This window comes from Lissotriton vulgaris, chromosome 1_1 (assembly GCF_964263255.1).
Source record: "Lissotriton vulgaris chromosome 1_1, aLisVul1.2, whole genome shotgun sequence".
Taxonomy (NCBI): domain Eukaryota; kingdom Metazoa; phylum Chordata; class Amphibia; order Caudata; family Salamandridae; genus Lissotriton; species Lissotriton vulgaris.
Window position 1 is genome coordinate 24,636,256 of NC_141685.1, and position 9,779 is coordinate 24,646,034.

Genomic DNA, 9,779 nt, shown 5'->3' on the forward strand with positions numbered 1-9,779 from the left:
TGTGCTTGGGCAGGAGTAACTGCGCTGACTGAGAATCGATCACAAACCCCAGAAACTCTAAGGATTGGATTGGGGTCAACACCGATTTCTTCCTGTTGATCACAAACCCTAAATTCTCCAATGGAGACATCGTCTTGCTTAGATGTTGGGAGGCTAATTCCTCGGAAGCTGCCATGATCAGGATATCGTCGAGATAGATTATCAGATGCATGCCCTATTTTCTGAGGACTGCCATGACTGGTTTCATCAGCTTGGTGAAACACAAGGAGCTGAGGAAAGAACAAAAGGCAGGACCAAATATTCCAGTCGCCTGCCTCGCCAGAGGAATTGCAAGAATTGCAGATGAGGAGGAAAAATCGGAACTGCCAGGTAAGCGTCCTTGAGGTCCAGACGGACTAACCAGTCCCCTTGACCAAAATGTCCGCCAAAAGATGGATTCCCCTCCATCTTGAAATGTCTGTAGAGGACGAAACCGTTGAACCCTTTCAGATTGAGAACTAAGCGATAGCCGCCGCCTCTTTTCTGGACCAAGAAGACGTTGCTGCAGAAACCGCCTGACTTGTCCTCGCATTAGGCTACCTCATATTTTTGTAGCAATTCTTTTATCTCTTGATCTATACAATTCATGTCAAGTTGGGAAAAATACAGCGGAGGGGGAGGAGTGTCCTGCACTGGGGTTTGATAAAAATCTATGTGGAACCCCGCCACTGTCTGTAGAACCCAGGGATCCTGTGTAATCTGGGACCAATTGTGCAGAAAGTGCCGAATTCGACCCCCCAGAGGAAAAGGGAAAAGAGGCGTTGGACTCACCTGCAGTAAGTTGTGGCTGGAAGTTACCCCTATGACTGCCATGATGAAATCTGCCTCTGTACTGGCGCCTGGAAGGGTAAAAGGTTCTGCCTCTGGTGGTATCCATCTCTGGTTGGGCCCTGATAGTATGATCGGACTGGCGAGCGGCCCCTGCCTCACCCGGCCCTTCCAAAAAGGCCAGTTTGGAAAACCTTCCGCAGATTGATCTGAGTCTTATCCAGTGAAGTAAAGGTCCCCAAATATTTGGAGAGATCCTTTACAAACTTGTCCCCGAAAAGCAAACCCTTGGCTAACGGACCTGGCTCGGCTGCCGCCAGCTCCGTAAGGTTATTGTCCATCCTCATGAGCAACAATTTCCTACACTCAGAGGATATGGCACAATTGGCATTCCCTATAAAGCAAATAGCATGTTGTGCCCAACCAGCCAGGATCTCGGGGTCTATGAGCACTCCAGTTTCCTTGGCAACTAAAGCCAATTCGAGAATCTTCTCCAGCGGGCCAACCGTGTCCAAGATCTTGTCTTGGCAACCGTGCCAAGCTCTATCGATCCCTTTCTTAGGGTCCTTGGCAAACTTTTTAAGGAATGTCGGCATGTCCGGGTCTATCTCCGGCGTCTCTGCCACCCTATCTTGGACATCTGGACGTGGGCACTCTGACCGTAGCCTGCTCCTAATATCCCTATAAAAAGCTACGCCTGAGGCTCTGATCGAAGTAGTCGGCAACCGCAGAAGGAGGAGCCCAATCGAAGGAAAAAGGGTGTACAATGTCCGTCGGGTTGAAGTCGAAAGGCGATGTAGACTGGTACACAGGCGCCAACTGGGCTGTTCCAGAGCGCCTCTTGGCCTTTTTTTTCTTTGGGGAAGCGGTCTTACTCATGGAGTTTATGTCTGTGTCCGTGCCGTGTCTGTGGTGGCATAAACCACGTTGGAAGAAGTTTGACTAGGGCCCACCACCGCGTATTGATGATCACTAGCGGGAGGTGGGGGCAACATAGTCAAAGCCGGAGCATGGGACCAGCCTGTGGAAGAGGTGGTGTTAGATGTAGCATCAGAAGAGGTTGGGGAAGGATCCGGGAGCATGCCATGCCTCCTAGCAAATTTCTCAAGCTGCACTGTGATTGGCTTTGGAGCAACAGCCAGCGTCTTATTCACCGCCTAAGGGGACCACAACCTCAACCGCCCTAATCTCAGACTGCTGTACGGATGTGTCCAACGCACCCACCAGGTTGTCTTCCAGAGGCGTAGTCTGTGCCTCTTCGCAGTACCCGTATTGGTCTTCCTCATAGTAGGCCCAGTCTTCCATCGTCGCAAAGGACAAAATAAATGTAATATATATATATATATATATATATATATATATATATATATATATATAGAGCTTGAATCAAAACCAAGCAATCCCAAAGGGATTAATCAAGGGGGAGCCACCCTGTGTGCAAAAATATGTAATATCAAAATGCGCTCCTCAGCAAAGCTGTAATCATTCAACAGGCCAAAATGCAGTCTCATAAAACCTGCACCCGGCTTTGGCCTGACCAAATTATAACCAGCCCTGGGATGGCGTCAGCAACGGGACTGTTCTACAACCTGTCACTAGAAAAAACGACCTGTCACCACAAAACTCACGCGAGGAAGCAAACCGGGGATTGGGCTGCATGCAGCCCAAAAAAAGCCCAAAAGGAGCCCAATTGGGCTGCGCGCGCCCGGCCAGTGCGTCGTCAATCAATTAAGTGGGCCTGAATGAGGGAAGGGTCTGCTACTTCAGACGGGACCGGGGCAGTGAAGGAAACGGGGAAAACTACCGGTCGGGCGGAGGCGCACGGGAAAGAGACCCGACTGATGTCTCTGCCGAATGCCACCGCTCGAGGGCATAACCCGCCTTGAGGAGAAAACGCCCTGAAGCGCTGAACACGCTAAATCACAGGTACAAATGCGGAACGGCAAGGCAGCACGAAAAAAAACCCCTCAGCAGCGCATACCATACCAAGGACAAAGTCCACAGTCACCATACAAAATTAGCATAAATAGTGCAATAAGAAGACACAAACATAAGAAGCACTTATCTTTGGCTGCGAGCAGCAAAGAAAGAGGAAGTGATCGCTGGGCAACAGACATATATAGGGCTAGTCTCTATGGTTGTTATGGAATGTGTACTAAGCATTCTGGGAACGTTGGTTCTGTTGTAAAAAAAATTTTTTATTGGCTGCTGTTTGTTGCAGTAAGGAGAGAGATAGCCTAATCCGAAGCCTCCGGTCCTGTAATAGAATCTCCTGGTGCCTGCAGTCCTTCCTCTTCTCTGCTGCAGGAGGTCAACTCACTGCTTCACTCCATACTGGAACCAGAGCCAACAAATAAACAAACCATTTATTTATCCAGTGGAACACGCTCCGGCTTAACTACCGAGCCAAGCGATATACCTAAAATGAGTGACTTTCCATTTCAGTGTGGTGATGTGGATCACCACACTGAAATGCGTTAGTCCCACGCCTAATGCGTGGCACTTGGCAGGCATGCACATAAATGATGCTGTTAATGTCGGTATCTATCGCACTGTGATTGACTGCTGAGCCCGTGGGTTGCTCCTTAGCGCTGCAAAGTGCCCATGGAGCTTTGTTTAATGCGACGCTTTTGTTATTGAGATCTTCGTGCAAACTCCAGCGCGCTGTGCTTAAACTTGCTGTACTCTTTTGAGTAAAGCGCAGTGTGGGGCATATTGTGCGCTTTAGTTTAAGTATTCATGTTAATTACAGCCCCTTCACGCGCTGTGATTAACATGAATACTTAAATAAAAGCACAGAATCTGCCCAGCACCGCGCTTTACTCAAAAGAGTACAGCAAGTTTAAAAACACATTGTGTACTTTCAATTTATTCTTGAATGTACACGCTGTGTTTTTAAACTTGCCGTACTGGTTTGTTTTGTTAGTAAAGCGCAGTACGGGGCACATTGCGTGCTTTTGTCTAAGTAGTCATGTTAATCACAGCTCATGAAGGGGCTGTGATTAACATGAATACAGCCGTGAACAATTAGGGTTATTAAAGAACGGAGCAGAGCAAGGTGGCGTTTATGACTTAGTAAAATCTTATGATGGTACCACTGTTGGCATCTTGTGCTTTGCTAAACCTGAAGTGTACATGTCTGTGTAACCAGGTCATGTCATGGTGTGCTTATCCAATTTGCAAACCTGCTTTAAGACCCTTAATGTGGCGCTGTATGTGTGTAAATGCACCGTCTTTTCACTTTTTTAAGTAAATGTTTAGTGACATTTGGCACTGCACACACGCGGGGTCTAGGTCTTGGTGCAAGTAGCCATGGTTGCAGCGCACAGAGACCTTCCGCTGCAGCACACAGAGGAAATAAATTAGAGAAAACATTGCGTTGTAATACCATTTACATACCGATACAATGACTGACATCCTATCACATACCCAAAGTCTCATACCCTATCTGGCACCCATAGATACACTGTCACATCCTTTCACATAGCCATATAGTGTCACAACCATTCACATACTTACACAGTCTTACACAGTCTCACAGACACCAATATCTTGATTTACATAACAAAACACAAACTCACATCCTCATACATGGACAGACCCTGTTACACACCCATACAGGCACCCTGGTACACAGTCACATAGCTGTATACAGGCTCGGACATCCTTTCAAACAGTTATAGAGATTTTTATTCCAAGTTTGATACCCATTCACATACTCAGAAACTCTTACAACTTCTCACACTTTTATACCCATTTACATACTAATATTGAAATGGACATCCTATCACATACCTATAGACTCTCACACCCTCACAAATACACATACCTATTCAGTCCTTTATTCTTATCCATATACCTATACACAGTCTGACCCATTCACATAACCATACAGACTTGCACACCCTTTCACAGACCCATAAAAAGACTCTCATATCTTCTCATATACATATTCAGATCTCCTTTATACCCATTAACATACCTAGATAGTGTGGCACCCATTCACATACCCATACACTGTCACACCCATTCACATACCCATACATTCTCACACCCATTCACATACCCATTCAAAGACGCTCACATCCTGTGACGTACCCGTGTAGGCACCCTTATAACCATTCCCAAAGAGACTGAAATCCTGTCACATACCCATTCATAGAATCTCACACCCTCTCACATGCCCATACAAGCACCCTTATACACATTTACATTCCCAAACAGACTCACACCCTCTCACATAGCAGAGACTGTCACAGCCATTCACATATTGTACAGATACTGTCACACCCTCAAACATACCCATATACATACCCTTATACCAATTCACAAACCAAGTCTCTCACACCCTTTCACATACTTATTCAGATAGTCTGACTCGTATTCACATATCCAATAGCCTTTTGCATCTTCTCACATACCCATGTAGACACTTATACCCATTCACGTATCCAGAGATTCATACACCCTGTCACATACTAAGACCCTCTCACATAGCTATACAGTGTCACAACCATTTACATTGCCATTCAAAGACTCAGATACTCTGACATACCTATGTAGACCCTTTTATTGATTTACATACCCATACACAGGCTTTTACACCCTCTCACATATTCATTCATAGACTATCAGACCCTCTCACATAGCTATACACTGTCACAACCATTCGCATTCCTATGGAGCTTTTTTTTTAAGATACGCTCACATCCTCGGAGACATCTATGCAGATACTGTTATACCCATTTAGCTATCCGTATACAGGCTCTCACCCCCTCTCTTAATATGCTGTATTGCAATATTGATAAAGTAGGTACTAGGGACCAGATGTAGGTGGCCCAATACCGGTCAGTAAAGGCCGAAATTACTGAATTTCGGCCGTTACCGACCGGTATTGGGCATTTGGGATGTAGGGGACCAAAAAGCAGCTGAATCGGTAAATTTACCGAATCGGTAAAGTTTCCGAATCGGTAACTTCACCGAATCGGAAAATTCACCGAATCGGTAAATTTAGCGATTCTGTAAAGTTTCCGAATCTGAAACTTTACCGACTTGGTAAATTTACTGATTCAGTAAATTTACCGATTAGGTAAAGTTACTGATTCGGTAAATATACTGAATCGGTAATTAAGAAATGGAAAAAATGAATTTCGAGATGTAGGTACCCTTTTAAATATCGAATTTGCATGAAAAACGGTATTTAAGAGTCAGTATTTACCATGGATTGAAATCAGGTGGTAACCAGGTGCAGGCTATAAAAAAGGCCCCAAAATGCACCACTTTCACCAGAATGGCAGCATTCTATGTCATTGCGAGGCGGCTACGGCTCCAGGCAGAAGGAGAGAGGGTCTGGAGGAGGGAGGAGCAGGTGTACAGGCAGAGGATCACACTATTCCAGCTCACTGAGCCTGAGATCCTAGAGAGGTACAGGCTGGCCCCACAAACAATCCTGGACCTCATCAGGGACCTACACCCACTGTTGGACCATCCCACCCCATATGCAGGTGCTGTGTGTGAGAAGTTGGCCCGATATGCAGCGTTCGCTATTCTAGCGACCGCTATGTATCGTTCCAAACGACCCTTATGGTGATTGGTTGTAAGTCAACCTATAGACCAGCTATCCTAGTAGCGTGGATACGAGCAGTCTAAGGCTAAAGACTCGAGAGGGCGTGTTAAGCCAGCTGTTTACCACACATGTACCCCTTGAACACCAAGTGAAAGGACACCACACAAGTGTTATGAAAATAAACAGGATATTTATTAAGATTCACAACAGCCCTGGACTCTTTATGAGGACAGGGTACTAAGCACAAACCAAATCTCTTAGGAAAATACTTCAAGTGCACAATTAAAACAAGTGTCCGAGGACACGGAAAGTTTAGTGGTCTCGGGCGGACCCGATAAGGCAAGTCGGAAGCGGGGGACTCAGGACCCTAGAGTAAAGAGGCTATGCAGGCACCGAAATGCCGAGTTACCTAGCCACGAGGGCTGCGGCTGCACAAGTCTTACAGGCGTCGGGGTCTTCGCTGACGAGCCAGGAGCCAGAAGAAAAGGAGTTGCTGGCCGGCGACCAGTGATGAATAGTTCGTAGAGATCCAAGCCTGGATCAGAGATCGTTGACACCTGAAAGCAGAGGGGACCAAGTTCGTACTACTAGCCAGTAGTCAGAGGGTACCAGGAGGGCACCGGTTGGCCGTCACCTCGACTAGGTGAGTGGGCGACGCTAGGCTCTGCAGTCTCACGGACCAGGAGGCGTTGTCGGCGACCAGGATGGAGGTGCGAGCTGTCCCACGAAGGATGATGCTGTCGGCGTCGCTGGGCCCAGGATTGGGGCAACAAGCCTTGGCAGATTTCAGGGCCACGTGGTGGGCCTAAAATGGCGTCTTGAGTGGACCAGGAGGGTCCGGGATGCTTCTCGCAAAGATGGAAGCAAGGGCCAGTCTGGAGCAACCAGACCAGCAGTGATGATTGTCGGATGTCGTCACGGAAGGGCACAAGCCAGCGGCTAGTGGCCGGACAACGTGCTGAGCAGCGAGCAGAAGGGCCCCACGCAGATCGTGGAGATGCTGGGAGACTGCACTTCGGTGCTGGAGCGGCTCAGGGTCGGGGCTTCTCGGACCCCAGAGCACTCACCAGAGAATTGCTTCGATGGTCGTGCTGGTTAAGAGCGTGCAGGTTTTGATGATGGCCGGTCCCTCGAGGTCTCGTCGCACCCACAGATCACAGCTGAGCTGATGACGTGGGTAGAGGTCAGAGGTACCAGGGAAGCCGGTTCTCGTCGAGCTGGGCCGTCGGATTCCTGAGGAAGGACGTGCAGCAAACCGCAGAGTTCTTAGATGGTGCCCGCTGATGCAGGGTGACTACTCCTTAGTCACAAGGGAGAAATCTTGAGAAGAGTCTCGAATGTCCTTTCGTAGAAAGTAGTTCTTGATTCAAAGATGATCTAATTTGGAAGGGTCCCCGCTCCGGCCTTTATCCTAAAGAAAGGGGTGGGTACATGACTAGGTCCTGCCCTAAGGGTGGGACCAGGAAGGGGGGTAGTTACACCCCTCTCCCCTGCCGGACTTTCCCCAGGCCAGGGCTGGCGCCCCTGGAACTGGTTCTGACCGGCAGATGCGTAGTGAGCACCGGGGTGCCACTCCGCAGTCACCTTCTCGCAAAAGCCCTACCTACCCAGAATACACAAACCCTGTCTGGGACGGTGCGAACACCGCCCTCGATAGGAAACCCTTTGTCCAAGCGCTCCTCGCTGGAAGGACTCCCAGCAGCAGGAGGTCAGACTCGTGTCTGTGGTGGCAGCATCCATTTTGTGGAGCTGAGGCTTTAGTTAACTTTAACCGGGGTTCACAGTTACGTACATGTCGTGTCCCTCTAGAAGGGCGGAATGCTAACCTCGTCGCCAGAATTGGTGAGGGGGCAGCATCCCGATTCGTATGACACCTTACTCGACATGTCTTGATAACGCGATACCCAAGTTACCGATATGGTACGCGTTATCATGGAACAGCCATTGGGTCTTGGTTCCGCAAGCTGCAACCGGGCTCGGCTCGGGCCAGAACACAGTTCACACGAGCCCACGCACTCTGCCTTCAGGATTGTCAAGGCCTGCCATAGGAGTGACTGATAGGAACTCGGGTGTCCATTGTATGGTTAGATATAGAGCTACTATACCTAAAGCAAAGGGTGATTACACGACTTCGCCCCAGCTGTCATGCAGCCAGTTGTGTCAAATTTAGGAGGCCAGCCAGGGGTGGCACAATACATGCTGCAGCCCCTGGCGGCCCTGGGTACACCTATGCCCTGAGTTACAGGGTCTGATAAGGTGGCCCAGTACCAATTGGTAAATGCACCTAGGGTACATATCGTAATTTAGAAAGAGAACAGCCAGGCTGTGGGTCTGATTGGCAGGCCCACAGCCAGAGAAAGTCGTAAACCAGTGAAACAAAAGCAAAAAATCTGGGTGATCATAGGATTGCAGACCCTACTCTCCTACATGACCCCCCCCAAACGTCGGAACAATAAGCTAACCTTGACCAGGTGAGTCTTCTTGTTCTAAGTGGAAATATCTGGAGAGCCCATCGGCATTGCCATGATCAGTACCAGGTCTATGTTCCACTGTAAAGTCCATCCCCTGTAGGGAAATGGACCACCTAAGCAGTTTGGGGTTTTCACCCTTCATCTGATTTAGCCACAAGAGGGGCTTATGGTCGGTCTGAATCTTGAAGTGAGTGCCAAACAAGTATGGCCTCAGCTTCTTCAGGGCCCAAACCACAGCAAAGGCCTCCCTCTCAATAGCTGACCAATTCTTCTCTCTAGGGGTCAGCCTTCTGCTTATAAAAGCAATGGGCTGGTCTTGACCATCAAAATTCAGTTGAGAAAGAACAGCTCCCACACCCAACTCAGAAGCATCTGTTTGGACAATGAATGGTTTGGAGTAGTCCGGACTCTTAAGGATAGGCGCCGTGCACATGGCCTGCTTTAGGTCATCGAATGCTTTTTGACAGCTCGCTGTCCACTGAACCTTTTTTGGCATTTTCTTGCTTGTCAGTTCGTTTAATGGTGTCACGATGGAACCATAGTTCCTGACAAACTTCCGGTAGTATCCAGTCAGGCCCAAGAAAGCTCGAACCTGAGTCTGGGTGGTTGGAGGAGCCCAGTCCCTGATTGACTGTATTTTGCTCTCCAGTGGCTGAACCTGGCCTCCACCTACAAGGTGGCCCAGGTATACAACCTGTGTCTGCCCTATCTGGCACTTGGTGGCCTTGATAGTGAGGCCTGCTGCTTGCAGAGCCTCTAACACTTTCCGCAGGTGGACCAGGTGATCCTCCCAGGTGGAGCTAAAGACAGCAATATCGTCTAGATATGCCGCGCAGAAGTCATCCAGCCCAGTAAGGACTTGATTCACCAACCTTTGGAAGGTGGCAGGTGCATTTTTCAGACCAAAGGGCATCACCACGAACTGATAATGCCCA

The 9,779-nt window shown here is 48.5% G+C and overlaps 1 pseudogene; it reads right to left on the bottom strand.

Annotated features, from left to right (window-relative positions):
- Positions 1–628: 628 nt before the first annotated feature.
- On the bottom strand, positions 629–2,112 carry LOC147737015 (uncharacterized; annotated as a pseudogene).
- Between the last annotated feature and the right edge of the window lie 7,667 nt (positions 2,113–9,779).